Below are 16,409 nucleotides of genomic sequence, written 5' to 3'. Positions count from 1 at the left end.
CATATGACTTTTTGGATGTCAATCATTTAAGTGGTTTAATAAGTAAATAGGAAACTAAGCCCACGCTCCAAGAGTGATCATGTGACCTAAGCCTAATTGTTCCCCGGGTGACAGAGATCAGTTCAGAGATGGGCATATGACCCTAGTCACATTCTTGTTGTTTTTATAAAGTAGATAAACCAATGACACCAAAACTCAACAAAGCTAGCAGACACATACAAAAAAAAAAAAAAATTGATGTAAAGACCCTTTAAAAATTAGCAAAATAATCCAGCAAATAATTTAAAAATTAATATATAATGACATGTAGGATTTAGTCCCAGAATAACAACATGATTATCAGAAAATCTACTCACCTCTATTAACAAATTTAAGGAGGAAAAACCCTATGATCTTCTTCACAAATGTGAAAAAACATTTGATAAAATCTGACATACATTCTTGGTAAAACTCTTAATATTAAGTGAGAAAAGATGGGTGCTTCCTTAACATGAAACACCATATCTATCTCACCCCAAGAGTTAGCATCGTGCTTAATGAAGGAACACTAGAAGCAATCTCATTAAAGTTGAAAATAAGACAATACTCCCCATCATCATTATCATTTTAATACTGTGCTTGAAGTATTAGCCCAAGCAAGTAGTCAAAAGGAAATGTATATATAAAATTGGAAAGAAGTGAAGTTATCATTATATGCAGACAATATGATTGCATACCTAGAGAACCCCACTAAAATTATATTACAAACAGTAAGAGAATTCCAAACAATGTCTGGGTACAAAATAAATATACAGACTCAAAATGCTTCGCATCTACAAACAACAAGCAGTTAGTAGATATGGACATGAGGAATTCCCATTTACATTAGGAACAAAGAAGAAGAAACCTAGTGATAAACATAATAAGCATGTGAAATAGCTACTGAAGAAAACATTACAATATTATTGAAGGACACAAGACAAAATTGAGCAAATATAAAGGCACACTATGAACTTGGATATGAAGACTTAACACCATAAAATATAAATGCCCCTAAGCTCATCCATAAAAGTAACACAATGAATAAATTCACCAATGAGATTTTAGATGATGGAATTAGGCAAGCTGGTTCTAAAGTTCACATGGGCCGGGGTGTCTGAGTGGCTCAGTTGGCATTGGACTCTTGGTTTTGGCTCAGGTCACGATCTCAGGGTTGTGGGATCCAGTCCTGCATTGGTATCCATGCTCAGTGGGGAGTCTGCTTGAGATTCTCTCTCTCCCTCTTCCTCTGCCCTCCCCCCACCCTTACACGCTCACACATGCACACACTCTCTCTCTCTAAAATAAAGTAAAATTAAATTAAATTAAATTAAAAAGTTCACATGGAAAATGAACAACCTAGGAGCCAGGAAACTTCTGAACAAGAAGGTAAAGAGGTACAACTATCTCTACTAGTATTCAAACTTAATACAAAACTTCGATAATTAAAAGAACGTGGTACATTAGATGGACAAAGTTATGGAACAGACTAGGGAGTCCAGAACAAAATATTTGTGAGAACTTAGTCTATGCTAAGAGCTGGACTCAATAAATTGTATTGAAACAACTGAGTCACCACAAGGAAAAAACAATAGCATTGAGTTATTATATGGATTATTGAAGCTAGACTCACAACTTACACCTAAATAAACTGGACCAGAAACTTAAATGTAACCCCAAAAATGAAGCCAAAAAAAAAAAGAGAGAGAGAGAGAGAGAGAAACCAGGGCAGAATATTTTTATAATCTTGGAATATGACACACATCCAGAAGCCATTAAAAAAAATCAAAACATTTGTCAACATAAAATTACAAAATTTCACGGGGCAAAAATCACCATATGCAAAGTAAAACCTGAGAAAAACATTTGCAACTTTATCAAAATCAAAGGGCTGATTTCTATCCTTTAAAGCAACATCTCGCAAAATGTATCTGGGGACCAAAAAATAAAAAAAAAATAAAGGATATTGGCTCTTTTGGATATTAGCAGAATGGTTGTATAAATACTTACAAGTGATCATTTTTATTCTGCACAGCAGGTATGTGCATTTATACTTTTAATAGATATTGTCAGATTGCCCTCCTTATAGATTCTACCAATTCACATTCCCACCAGGAATGTGTAAGATTCCCTGATTTCCTCTTTTTTAAAAAAATATTTTATTTATTTATTTATTTGAGAAAGAGAGTGGGGGTGGGGTACAGAGGGAGAGGGAGAAGCGGACTCCCCGCTCAGCGCTGAGCAGGGAGCCGGAGGGGGTTAGGGGGAGGGGCTCCATCCCAGGACCCCCAGATCATGACCTGAGCCCATGGCAGATGCTTCACAGACGGTGTCACCCAGGTGCCCCCCCCATTTCCTCTTTATCATAAGGTTTTATCAAACTTTTGTTTTTTAAGAAAGGCAGACTGCCACATGCAGGGCCTCATTTGGATGTGTCTGGAGTCTTGGAAGCTTGGCGACCCTACATTCTCCTTGTTTGGAGGTTCTAGCCGAGAAGCACAGCTACTCCTATCCCTTGGCCCAAGAACGGGCCTCCTCTATCGGGGAAGGTCGTCCTCTTCTACCCAGGGCTCAGCTTCCGCAGGGAAGCACCTGGAGCCCCGAGAGGACGCCAGGTAGCCAGCCAGATCAGCCCACCCCAACCCTGGTGATGGATGGGGTGACGGATGTCGCCGCCAGATGGCCCTCACATCCTCAAACTTTTTGATCTCTGAAAAATCTACTAGGTGAAAAAATATCTCAGTTATAGTTTTCAAGTATATTTCTCATCATGAGTCAAACTGAGCATTTTTCCATATACTCCAGAGACATTTGAATTTTCTTTTCTGTGAACTGATTGTTCTGAAAACCCAAGCCATCCACCTTCAGATGACAGCCCGGACCTGAGACAGAAACTATCCCCGCATGCACACGCATGCGTAGCCTACCCTCTACGGCATAGACTCTATATTAGCCGGACATCACTATTCCATTGTCTTCACTCCCATCACTTTACTATTCCAGGACACTCTTGCTCAGGCACATAACTTGATTATTCACGAGAGAAACGTTTTTTTTTTTAAAAGATCTTATTTATTCATTTGAAAGAGAGATGAGAGAGCACACACAGAGGGAGAAGCAGGCTGCGCACTGAGCGGGGAGCCCAACTTGGGGCTCGATCCCACGACCCCCGGATCAGGACTGAGCCCTGAGAGAAACCTTTTCTAAGACCGAACAACTCTTTTATACAAACTACCAGCTGTGTAAGCCCTAAGCCCCTTTGCCTCAAAATACTCGTCTGGCTGTTTCCACCAGTCCAAATCCTTGTACCCAATCTGCATCAAGCCCCTGCATTGGAAGACCTGCCTGAAACCAGACTTCCAATTCCCCTGCGGATCCAGGTCTGCCTTTCCCCCTTGGACACATTGCCAAGGCTCTGAGGGGCAATCAATTCAGTCTGGAAGCTACTGTCCTTTGTTCTATTGTGTTACTAGTTTCTTATTGATTTGTAGGAGCTCAGTCAGGAAACTGAAAATAAAAACTAACCCCAGTTGCTGCAACATATGCAGGAGGAAGCTTTCCAGAAAGCAGCAGGGTTGTGACCCACGGTGTGGAGCCTGAGGTTTTTTTCCTCCTAGGAAGCTACGGAATGATAGGATTGAATTAACATTATTACATCACTGTGGTTCACTGGAAGGGATGGACTGATACGGAGCCTAGAGGAGAGAAGCGATGATGGGCAGCTTAAACTGGAGGGGGGGGGGGTCGGGTCGGGCAGGACCTGGGTAGTTCAGTCGATAAAGCCACCGACTCTTGGTTTTGGCTCAGGGCGTGATTTCAGTGTCCTGAAATCGAGGCTCCCACTGGGCTCAGCTCTCAGTGCAGAGTCTGCTTGTCCCTCTTTCTCTGCTCCTCTACTTGCTCACTCACTCTCTCATAAATAAATAAAAAGCTTTTAAAAATGAGAGGGGGTGATGCTGGAGGTGGAGAGAAGCAGTCACATTTGGGGTGTATTGAGGGATAGAAGCAACAATGGATGCACTGGCCATGGGCTATGATGGAGAGAGGGGAGGGCAGTCAAAGCTGACCCCTAAATGTGCATCCTGAACAACTGGATGAATGGAACTGCAGTTTCCTGAGAAGGTGAGGAATGGGGGAGCGATGAATAGGGGGAAGGTGCATCTGTGGTGGAGGCAGATGAGTTGCTCTGGTAGCCAGTAGGCGGTCGGTGGGACCACGTTCACAGGCAGGGGTGAGTGACAGGTGAGAAGGGTGAGCAAAATAGCGGGGTGAAGGGGGAGAGCAATTTGAGAGAGATGAAGTGATGCTAAAGACTGATTTATATTTCAAATTCTAGACACACAAAGTGATTGTTAGCTACTTTGAATGATCTTATCAGTAAAGATAAGTTTGACACCCAAACTGTTATTTTAAACCCACAAAATCATTTGATTTGGTACATGTAGTACATTCCTATGAAACATTTCCAAAAATAGTGTCAGTGTTTGGGCTTGTGTCCTTGCATAGCCAGCCTTGTGCTCCTGCTGAAAGGACAGTGTGTCCCTTCACATACCTGTTATACATCTTTCTGGAGACACTAATGAATTAAGAGGATGCTGATTCCAAAGAGAAATCTAGAAAATGTTAGGCTTAACGGCTCTCCGAATGAAATCAGCCACCAGAAGCGTCAGGGCACAGTCTGTTTTTGCTGACAACGCACAAAAGCAGCAGCTTGATTTTATGGAAAATGACTAAAACAAGGGAAAGTGAAGGAGTGGGTAACAGGAAGGAGTTCTCCCCATGTCTCGAGCGTTGCAGCTCTCCTGGTCTGCCATGTCACCCTGCCCCATGATCCACTGAAGCATGGTCCACGTTACCATCACATGTCATCACAGCCTCATGTGATCTTTTGTGCATCAGGGGGTCATGTGTAGTCCGAGCATCCCTCAAAGAATGGGCTGTGAATAGGAAAGGGCATCCGTGTATCTGAGCCATTCCGACTGCAATCATGTATGTCAACATTAAGCCAATCTATTTAGATGCAGATGTCACAGGCTGATGAAGACTACTCAGTGGCAAATGCTGCACCTGCTGCTGAGATGAGAGTTAATAGACACAAGGCAGACAACATTCCTATACGCATGACAGCTCATTAGGGGAGCACAGCACGTGCTCGGTCATTTTTCTGAATGTACAAATTAGCCCAAGGTGAGCCTGTCCCTCTTCTACTGGAAAATGCTTAACTGAACGCTCAGACTCTGCCCGCTTTTCCTCCCCGGCATGATAAAGCTATCAGGGCTTTGTATCATTGTCCTGGTTATCAACTGTGATGAATTGTAGAAATAAAAGATTTAGGAATGCTCACCACACAATCCAGGGACCACAGGATATTTTTTTTAATTCCAGAAAGAATAATAGATTTTTTTGGATGCTGACTCATGCTTACATTCTGGGAAGAAATCTCAAAGGACCATGGATGGAACCAAATGCTTTGGAACTTCGGAGTCTGAGTGGGGCTTGGAAGTAGGGGAGGGGATACAGAGCCAGAAGCTAAGTGTGAACCAACAGGCAGCATCCAGGGACAAACAGTCCCACCAAGGGTCAGCTCAAAGGGAATGGGCAGGAGGCAGAGTCCAGGTGCAGGGAGTGGATGGGAACCAGGGATGCCACATGAGACAAGACAAAGCACTTCTAAGCAGTCTGTTCATTGCTCAGGTCTAGCCCACTTCTGAATGTTCAAAAATCTGCACAGTATTTTGATTCTGTCTAGTAGAGTAATGCACAGAAAGGACAAATGGTAGCCCTGGTCTAGACTTGGGCCTTTGCTGGGCGGTAAAATGTGTGGTTTTTTTTTAATTTTAAATATATTTTAAAATATACAATGTAACATATCTGATGGCCATGCCAAAAGTCCAAGATCTCCTTGAGAATAGAGAATGTATAGAAAACGCACTTCTAAATATTGACCTTTCTCAGTAAAGAAAAGAAATTAACAATAAGTTTACCATAGGCATCCTGAATTTATGGAAATAAGAATTTGATCGTTTCTAGCAAGCACAGTCAATAACATATATATTTGCTAAAAATAAAAATCCCAACCGTAAGGCACAGTCTTGAAAAATAAGAGGAATCTTCAAAAAAATAAATGTTCAAATATATATATTTCAAAACATGAAAAGATGCTCGCGTTTTCGCTGATTAGTCATCAGAAAAATGCTAATTAGAACCAAAATAAATAATATTATACGTCTGCTAGAGTGACTAAAGTTAAAAAGACTGACAATGACCAGTGTTGATAAGGACACAGACCAGTGGGGATTTGCAGACAGGCTGGTGGGAATATAAATGGGTACAGCACTTCTGACAACCCTTTGATGGTATCTACTCATGTCAAACATAAACATACCCTCTAACTTGGCAATGTCGCTCCAAGGTTTTACTCACATCCAGCAGAAAAGTGGGTCAAAAGCACCAAAAGACATGTACTAAAATGTTCATGACAATCTTATTAGTAATAGCCCAAACTGGAAACAACCCAATGTCCATCAACAGGTGAATAGATAAACGAATTATGGTGTATTCATATACTGGAATATGATACATAATAAAAATGAACAAAATACAACTCCGTGCAATGACACTGTGGAATGTCACAAAATATTGAAAAAAAATTAATGTATAATGTTAGAAATCAGGATAAGGGGGATTTCTGGGAGGAGGAAGTAGCTGACAACAGGAAAAGCCAATACCAGCATTGTAGCATGATTGTAGCCTGCTAGTGTGGTCCCAACTTTAATGTGGATCCTGGTTACACGGGTGTATGAAAATCCATGAAGCTATATCCCCTTATGATTTGTGCACTTCTCTGTGTGTTTGTTTTACTTTAAAAAAGAAGGGTTTATTTATTTATTTGAGAGAGAGAAAGAGAGAAGAAAGCATGGGGAGGAGAGGCAGAGGGAGAGAGTCTTAAGTGGACTCTGAGCTGAGCACAGAGTCCAACACAGGGCTTGATCTCATGACCCTGAGATCACGACCTGAGTCAAAACCAACAGCCAGGTGCTCCTCCAGCTGCACCACCCAGGTGCAGCCATTTGTTTTACTTTAATAATAATTTTTAAGTTTAAAGAAGTAGGAGAAAATCCATAAAGGGTGATTTCAGGAGCCTGTAGGAAAGCCCCAGTGGCCCCCGCACCCCACCCAATTCTGCCTTCTTTGTCAAACTGAGTCCTCAAATCCAACCACTAGATTTATTCCTCTAACCTGTTTTTATAGGCCAGCATATGTGCGTTGAAAAAATATTTGTGGGGGCCTATTATGGACCAGGCACTGTCCTGGAATAGAGAGATGAATAAGACAGGTTGGTGAATTCGCCCAGAATTTGCAGCCTAGGGAAGCAGGATAGCTTTCTAATCCCACACTCTACTGAACACTCCACACACATCTTATTGAATTCACATATTCTCATTTAATTCCCCTAATAACTCAGTCCATGAGTCAGTGGCTGAGCTCATAATCAAACCCTGTTTAGATGAACTTAGAGCAAAGTCTTCCCTGTACACCAGGTTTGACCATGTGTCATGTTTACCATGGTAACACATGCTGACCCACAGCAGACATCACTAATCAATCAGAAAAAACTTCTCTCCCTGATTTCGACGGAGCCTCCTAGTTCTTCCCTTACGGCACCTTTGGCAACCATGATAGCACATTAAGGATCAACCCATGGGGTACCATATCACTGGGCCTCTTGAATCACAGCTGCTACCTTCGGAAACCTTTGTCCATTTGAAAACAACCCTGGGAAGAGTTGTAAGCTGTTATCAGTCATCTGCCTGTGGCTGTGAATGGGAATTTAAGAGTAAATTTGGAGTCAGGAGCAGGTCAGGAAGTACACGATCAATGCAGGTCTAGAGCTTTAATGAAAAAACAGTTAAGGCACTGCGGGAAACTTGTATATACCACTCTTTTGCCTCTAGTAAACCCAGCTTTGGTGATAAAAGGTAAGCTGATAGGGACACCTGGGTGGCTCAGTTGGTTGAGTGTCCAACTCTTGGTTTCAGCTCAGTTCATGATCTTAGGGTCCTGGGATCAAGCCCCACATTGGGCTTGGTGCTCATCAGGGAATCTGCTTCTCCCTCTCCCTCTGCCCCTCCCCATGCAGTCTAAATGCCAAGCAAGCAGAAGGAGGGAAACAGTAAAGCTTGGAATGGAAATAATAGTCTCTGTGTGTTATCTCTGAGAAAGCAAGCCCATGAGAGGAGACAACCATCTTCATAGGCCATGTGTCAGGGCATTGATAGCTGATCTCTGAGTCAAGACTGTGGGGTGTTAACTTTCCACAGAGTATCATTGTGAAAGCACTCGGGCAAGTGATGGGACAGACAGGTAATGTGAGATAAAGGCCTACACTGTGCATTCCGTGTTCCCAGGGGCCAGGGTCCAGAGCCCATGATTTCATAGCTCTACGAGGGTCACACCTCAGATTGCCCTGCCTGTCTTCTCCCCGACTCTGACCCTCAGCCACTTGCCCTTTTGGCCATCGTGAGAGATGCTTCCCATCCTCTGCAAGACTGTCGAGCAAACGGCTGAGTCAGCAGAGTCAAGGAGACAAGACCCTTGAACAAGGAAAACCCTGGTTCTGCAGGGGGGACAGCAAAAGTTGGCAAGGAATCCACAGAGCACATGTTGCAGATAAGAGGGAGGACTCTGGATGAGAAGAAGGGAGAGGCGAGTGGCTTAGAGCTTTTCGACCTAAAACCTCCTCCTCCTAAGAAAGCAGTGTTTGCTATTCCCTTGGGGAATAGCTTAAGAGGTTTCTGTGAAATTATTGATAATAAACTCAGGCAAAAACGGGAGAGGGAGGGGTGCCTGGGAGGCTCAATCGGTTAAGCATCTGCCTTCAGCTCAGGTCGTGATCCTGGAGTCCCGGGATCGAGTCCCGCATCGGGCTCCCTGCTCAGCGGGGAGTCTGCCTCTCCCTCTCCATCTGCCCCTCCCCTAGCTCATGCTCTCTCTCTTGCTCTCTCTCAAATAAAAAAATTTTTTTTAAAAATGGGAGAGAGAAAGACTCATTTTCTATAAACCACCCTTTTTTCCAATGGTAAAAAAAATAAATAAATAAAAGCAAAGACTTCTATTAAATGTTTTTGTTACTGGCTTCAAAAAATCAGCTATGGAAAATAAATACAAAATGCTTTTCCAGCAAAAGTTATTATGAGAAAGGGAAAAATCTTTTACTAATTAGAGCTTTTAAAGAATGGACTGAAAAGCAGGAGGGGTCAATGGGTGGAGAGCAGGGTCTTGGTTGAGGACACAGGGAAACAGATTTCCCGTTGGGTGGGAGAGGTGGGGGTTAGCTCAAGCACCCCCCAAACCTGAGCTTTCCAGGCACCCAGGTGTAGGAAAATCCAGCTTAAAGTCTTGGCTTATCTTCAGCTCTGCCACTGACCAGCTACATGATCAAGTCTCCAGACCTTTCTTGACCTCTTTCTTCAACTGAAACACGAGAAATCTGGACCAGATTATTGTTAAGACCTCTGCTGGCTCCAACTGGTAGAATTCAGACAAAGCTACCAACAGAGGTCCGCTCCATACACTTCAGCATCCATTTAACAATTACGGTGGGCCAATGCTGAGACACCTGCCATCCCCTCGGTCATAGAAATATTCGGAAAGAGCAGATAAACCAGGATAAAACAAAAGTCTACGTGGAAACGCTCATGCATACGTTCAAAACTGACATCACCCCAAAAGGGAATAAGACCCAGCCAGCCAATCCGTGACACCAACCAGAACCTGGAAAGGTCACCAAACCCTTTAACAGAAAACCTTCTTTTTTTTTTTTTTGGAGCTATGAGTGATTCACTGCATATTTTGGCACCTGCACCTGGAGAAAAGAAATGCCTCTGAATATTTAAGTATGCTTCTAAAATATTAAGCAGCTCCCACTGGCAGTGGAATTGATCTTTCTATTTATCCGGTGTCATTGTCTCTCTCCCCCTCTACTCAGCTCCCAAGAACACAAGGTCAGTGTCCCTTCCACAGAAGGAGGGTCACAGGCCGCAGGCCCCTTCCCCTTGCCCGCAGCGCACAGTGGCTGGTGAGCTCCCCAGGCCATGAGGCCTGAGACCCACGGCTTCCGTTTCCACATGGCCACGGACGGAGGGACTGGGTCAGTGGCCCTGCCCTCTGCTGTCTCTCTTTAAGCTCTAAACATTAATTTCCTTTTCTCAATTTTCGATAAATCCCTAATGAATCTATCCCCCCCCCTTTTGTTTGGTAGGAAAAACTGTTCATTTGCAAACTTTGATGATGCTAAGTGTTTTGATTTGGGTTTTTTTTAAGTCAAATAACAGAAGAGCTTCGGTGGCTCTGATGGCGCTCGTGGCTTGGGTGGAGGCGTCTGTCGCTTTGTCTTCTGTGGCTGTGAATGGATTTAGTTTCCCTTTTTGTTCCCTTACACACACGAGCACACGCATGCACACAGTAGAGGGGCGCCTGGGTGGCTCAGGCAGTTAGACTCTTGATTTCGGCTCAGGTCATGATCTCAGGGTCCTCGGATTGAGCCCCGCGTCAGGTCTACGCTCAGCAGGGAATCTGCTTGAGAGTCTCTCTCTCCCTTTCCTTCTGCCCCTCCATCTCTCGCTCTCTCTCAAATAAATAAATCTTAAAAAAAAAAAAAATGAGAGAGAGAGAGAAAAGCACAGAGCACAACTGCTTTTCACCTCAGGCTGTCCGATGCCACTTACTGGCTTGGGAACCTGGACAAAGTAAGTCTTCAAACCCCAGTCTTCTTATCTATGAAGTAGGAACAAAAAAGTCAGCCTTGCAGGTGTGTGTTGTAACCAAATGCCATCAGACAAGTTAAGGGCTCTGCCAAGGCTGACTCGGGGCCATCCGCGTTCCCCGACCTCGTCCCTGACTGGTGCTGGTGGCCGTGTGGTTTAGTGACTCGAGCTCTCCTCCCTGGAGTCAGGCCTGGGTTTAGTTCCTGGGCAGCCACTGAGTTTAGGACGGAACCAGGTATGTGGAAGGCGCTCAGGTAATCTAACTGTTAACTATGGTCACTGCCAAAAGCAAGATGTGACACAATCCTTTTTCGTAGGTGATTTAATGTTTATAAAATGAAAGGAAATTGAGACGTAGGCAGACAACCCACCTACATCAGCTATTTTTAATTCTAAGTAGAAGTGGCCCCAATAAATGAATAGCATCCTTTCTTTACGTGAACTCTCCTCTTCATTGAGAAATACTGTCAACTGCATTGAAACAAGGAGCTTAGTCAGAATCTCTTCCCATTGTTAAAATGCAAGAGGATGTAATTGTATTTGTCATATTATTTCTCACACTCATAAAGGTGGGTGTACTATCACTAGCTAGCCATGACCTTGGATGAAAACAGGCATTAAAATGAAAGCTCAGGATGCAGAGAGCCGATTTATGCAAATAATATTTGAAAAGAAGAACAGCAGGATTTGCTGAGTACTTGTAAGAGGCCACATGCTTCAAGGTGTTACCTTGTTTAATCCTTGCGACCTTAGGAGAGAGGCTCTATTACGATCTTATTTTACAGAGGAGACAGCTGAGGCTCCGTAAGGTTAACTAATACGCATTAAGTCCGTACTTAGAAGGAATTGGGATCCACTATCCACTCCGACCTCTCCTACTCTAAGGTCGGCTCTCTCCTGTTGCTGTGTCTCTGCCGTGAAAGTACAAGTCACAAGCCCAAAGCCAAGGGCTCATCCATCTTCAGTTAGAGACTGTAAGTCTTTGTAAATTTGGAGAGACTTGGATTTTGTTTTTCCAGGTAATCGATAGGGCAATACTTTGCCTCATTTAATTATATAACTTCTCTCTCTTCTTTTCCCTAATTTCATTTATAGCAAATTTCATACATTTTTGAGACTGATTCTTTTCTTTTTTTTTTTTTAAAGATTTTATTTATTTATTTGACAGAGAGAGAGACAGCGAGAGAGGGAACACAAGCAGGGGGAGTGGGAGAGGGAGAAGCAGGCTTCCTGCAGAGTAGGGAGCCCGATGCGGGACTCGATCCCAGAATCCTGGGATCATGACCTGAGCCAAAGGCAGACGTGTAACGACTGAGCCACCCAGGTGCCCTTGACTCTTTTCTTAATAGAAATCATTTTGCTCCCTTTTCCCAATAGGAGACAGTCATAAAACTAAGTGGATGCCAGTCCTTTTAATTTTGCTCCTAGAATTTAATCTAAGGATTACAATGGAAACATCATATGATGTCTTGGGGCCTTTGCAATAGACACAGACAGAAATTTTCATTTAGAATCTACTTTCCGGATGAATAGAAAAATGAAAGAAGGCAAAAGAAAAAATATAAACAGCCCACAAACATTTGAAAAAAATACTGTCTTCTGCAATGCTAACAAAGACACAAATGGGAAAGTTTTTGTTTTCATTTTTGTTTTTTTGTTGTTGATGTCGGCTGGTCTTGGAGAGAAGGCTTGTGAAAAGGCGCTCACACACCCGCCTGGATGTCCTTCACATAATCGTATGGGTTTTTTGGGGTTTTTTTGGTTTGATTACCAAAATATTCTTTTTTTTTAATTTTTTATTGTTATGTTAATCATCATATATTACATCATTAGTTTTTGATGTAGTGTTCCATGATTCATTGTTTGTGCATAACACCCAGCGCTCCACGCAGAACGTGCCCTCTTTAATACCCATCACCAGGCTAACCCATCCCCCTCACCCCCCTCCCCTCTAGAACCCTCAGTTTGTTTTTCAGAGTCCATCGTCTCTCATGGTTCATCTCCCCCTCTGACTTACTCCCCTTCATTCTTCCCCTCCTGCTACCTTCTTCTTTTTCTTTTTTCTTAACATATGTTGCATTATTTGTTTCAGAAGTACAGATCTGTGATTGAACAGTCTTGCACAACTCACAGCTCTCACCATAGCACATACCCTCCCCAATGTCTATCACCCAGCCACCCCATCCCTCCCACCCCCCAGCACTCCAGCAACACTCAGTTTGTTTCCTGAGATTAAGAATTCCTCATATCAGTGAGGTCATACGATAAATGTCTTTCTATGATTGACTTATTTCACTCGGCAAAACACCCTCCAGTCCCATCCACGTCATTGCAAATGGCAAAATCTCATTCCTTTTGATGGCTGCATAATATTCCATTGTGTATATATACCACTTCTTCTTTATCCATTCATCTGTCGATGGACATCTTGGCTCTTTCCACAGTTTGGCTATTGTGGACATGGCTGCTATAAACATTGGGGTGCACATACCCCTTCGGATCCCTACATTTGTACCTTTGGGGTAAATACCCAGTAGTGCAATTGCTGGATCGTAAGGTAGCTCTATTTTCAACTGTTTGAGGAACCTCCATACTGTTTTCCAGAGTGGCTGCACCAGCTTGCATTCCCACCAACAGTGTAGGAGGGTTCCCCTTCCTCCGCATCCCCGCCAACATCTGTCGTTTCCTGACTTGTTCATTTTAGCCATTCTGACTGGTGTGAGGTGGTATCTCATTGAGGTTTTGACTTGGATTTCCCTGATGCCGAGCGATGTTGAGCACTTTTTCATGTGTCTGTTGGCCATTTGGATGTCTTCTTTGGAAAAATGTCTGTTCATGTCTTCTGCCCATTTCTTGATTGGCTTATTTGTTCTTTGGGTGTTGAGTTTGATAAGTTCTTTATAGATTTTGGATACTAGCCCTTTATCTGATATGTCATTTGCAAATATTTTCTCCCATTCTGTCGGTTGTCTTTTGGTTTTGTGGACTGTTTCTTTTGCTGTGCAAAAGCTTTTTATCTTGATGAAATCCCAATAGTTCATTTTTGCTCTTGCTTCCCTTGCCTTTGGCGATGTTTCTAGGAAGAAGTTGCTGCGGCTGAGGTCAAAGAGGTTGCTGCCTGTGTTCTCCTTTAGGATTTTGATGGACTCCTGTCTCACATTTAGGTCTTTCAACCATTTGGAGTCTATTCTTGTGTGTGGTGTAAGGAAATGGTCCAGTTTCATTCTTCTGCATGTGGCTGTCCAATTTTCCCAACACCATTTGTTGAAGAGACTGTCTTTTTGCCATTGGACATTCTTTCCTGCTTTGTCAAAGATGAGTTGACCATAGAGTTGAGGGTCCATTTCTGGGCTCTCGATTCTGTTCCATTGATCTATGTGCCTGTTTTTGTGCCAGTACCATACTGTCTTGATAATCACAGCTTTGTAATAGAGCTGGAAGTCCGGAATTGTGATGCCGCCAGCTTTGCTTTTCTTTTTCAACATTCCTCTGGCTATTCGGGATCTCTTCTGGTCCCATACAAATTTTAGGATTATTTGTTCCATTTCTTTGAAAAAAGTGGATGGTATTTTGATGGGGATTGCATTGAATGTGTAGATTGCTCTAGGTAGCATTGACATCTTCACAATGTTTGTTCTCCCAATCCATGAGCATGGAACGTTTTTCCATTTCTTTGTGTCTTCTTCAATTTCTTTCATGAGTATTTTATAGTTTTCTGAGTACAGATCCTTTGTCTCTTTGGTTAAATTTATTCCTAGGTATCTTATGGTTTTGGGTGCAATTGTAAATGGGATCGACTCCTTGATTTGTCTCTCTTCTGTCTTGTTGTTGGTGTATAGGAATGCCACTGATTTCTGTGCATTGATTTTATATCCCGCTACTTTACTGAATTCCTGTATGAGTTCTAGCAGTTTTGGGGTGGAGTCTTTTGGGTTTTCCACATACAGTATCATATTATCTGCAAAGAGTGAGAGTTTGACTTCCTCTTTGCCGATTTGGATGCCTTTGATTTCTTTTTGTTGTCTGATTGCTGTGGCTAGGACTTCTAATACTATGTTGAATAGCAGTGGTGATAGTGGACATCCCTGCCGCATTCCTGACCTTAGGGGAAAAGCTCTCAGCTTTTCCCCATTGAGAATGATATTCGCTGTAGGTTTTTCATAGATGGCTTTTATGATATTGAGGTATGTACCCTCTATCCCTGTACTCTGAAGAGTTTTGATCAAGAAAGGATGCTGTACTTTGTCAAATGCTTTTTCTGCATCTATTGAGAGGATCCTATGATTCTTGTTCTTTCTTTTGTTAATGTATTGTATCACGTTGATTGATTTGCAGATGTTGAACCAATCTTGCAGCCCAGGGATAAATCCCACTTGGTCGTGGTGAATAATCCTTTTAAAGTACTGTTGGATCCTATTGGCTAGTATTTTGGTGAGAATTTTTGCATCCATGTTCATCAAGGATATGGGTAATTCTCCTTTTGGATGGGGTCTTTGTCTGGTTTTGGGATCAAGGTAATGGTGGCCTCATAAAATGAGTTTGGAAGTTTTCCTTCCATTTCTATTTTTTGAAACAGTTTCAGGAGAATAGGTATTAAGTTTTCTTTAAATGTCTGATAGAATTCCCCTGGGAAGCCATCGGGCCCTGGGCTTTTGTTTCTTGGGAGATTTTTGATGACTGCTTCAATTTCCTTAGTGGTTATAGGTCTGTTCAGGTTTTCTATTTCTTCCTGGTTCAGTTTTGGTAGTTGATACATCTCTAGGAATGCACCCATTTCTTCCAGGTTATCTAATTTGCTGGCATAGAGTTGCTCATAATATGTTCTGATAATTGTCTGTATTTCTTTGGTGTTGGTTGGGATCTCTCCTCTTTCATTCATGATTTTGTTGATTTGGGTCATTTCTCTTTTCTTTTGGATAAGTCTGGCCAGGGGTTTATCAATCTTGTTAATTCTTTCAAAGAACCAGCTCCTAGTTTCGTTGATCTGTTCTACTGTTCTTTTGGTTTCTATTTCATTGATTTCTGCTCTGACCTTTATTATTTCTCTTCTCCTGCTGGGTTTAGCTTTATTTGCTGTTCTTTCTCCAGCTCCTTTAGTTGTAGGGTTAGGTTGTGTATTTGAGACCTTTCTTGTTTCTTGAGAAAGGCTTATATTGCTATATACGTTCCTCTCAGGACTGCCTTTGCTGTATCCCAATGATTTTGAACAGTTGTGTTTTCATTTTCATTGGTTTCCATGAATTTTTTTAATTCTTCTTCAATTTCCTGGTTGACCCATTCATTCTTTAGTAGGATGCTCTTTAGCCTCCATGTATTTGAGTTCTTTCCGACTTTCCTCTTGTGATTGAGTTCTAGTTTCAAAGCACTGTGGTCTGAAAATATGCAGGGAATAATCCCAATCTTTTGGTACTGGTTGAGACCTGATTTGTGACCTAGGATGTGATCAATTCTGGAGGACGTTCCATGGGCACTAGAGAAGAATGTGTATTCTGTTGCTTTGGGATGGAATGTTCTGAATATCTCTGTGAAGTCCTTTTGGTCCAGTGTGTCATTTAAAGTCTTTATTTCCTTGTTGAGCTTTTGCTTAGATGATCTGTCCATTTCAGTCAGGGGGTGTTAAAGTCC

The sequence above is a fragment of the Callorhinus ursinus genome, unplaced genomic scaffold (assembly GCF_003265705.2).
Source record: "Callorhinus ursinus isolate GAN/ISIS: 27379988/994484 unplaced genomic scaffold, GSC_fseal_2.0 scaffold2, whole genome shotgun sequence".
Taxonomy (NCBI): domain Eukaryota; kingdom Metazoa; phylum Chordata; class Mammalia; order Carnivora; family Otariidae; genus Callorhinus; species Callorhinus ursinus.
This window is presented reverse-complemented; position numbering follows the sequence as displayed.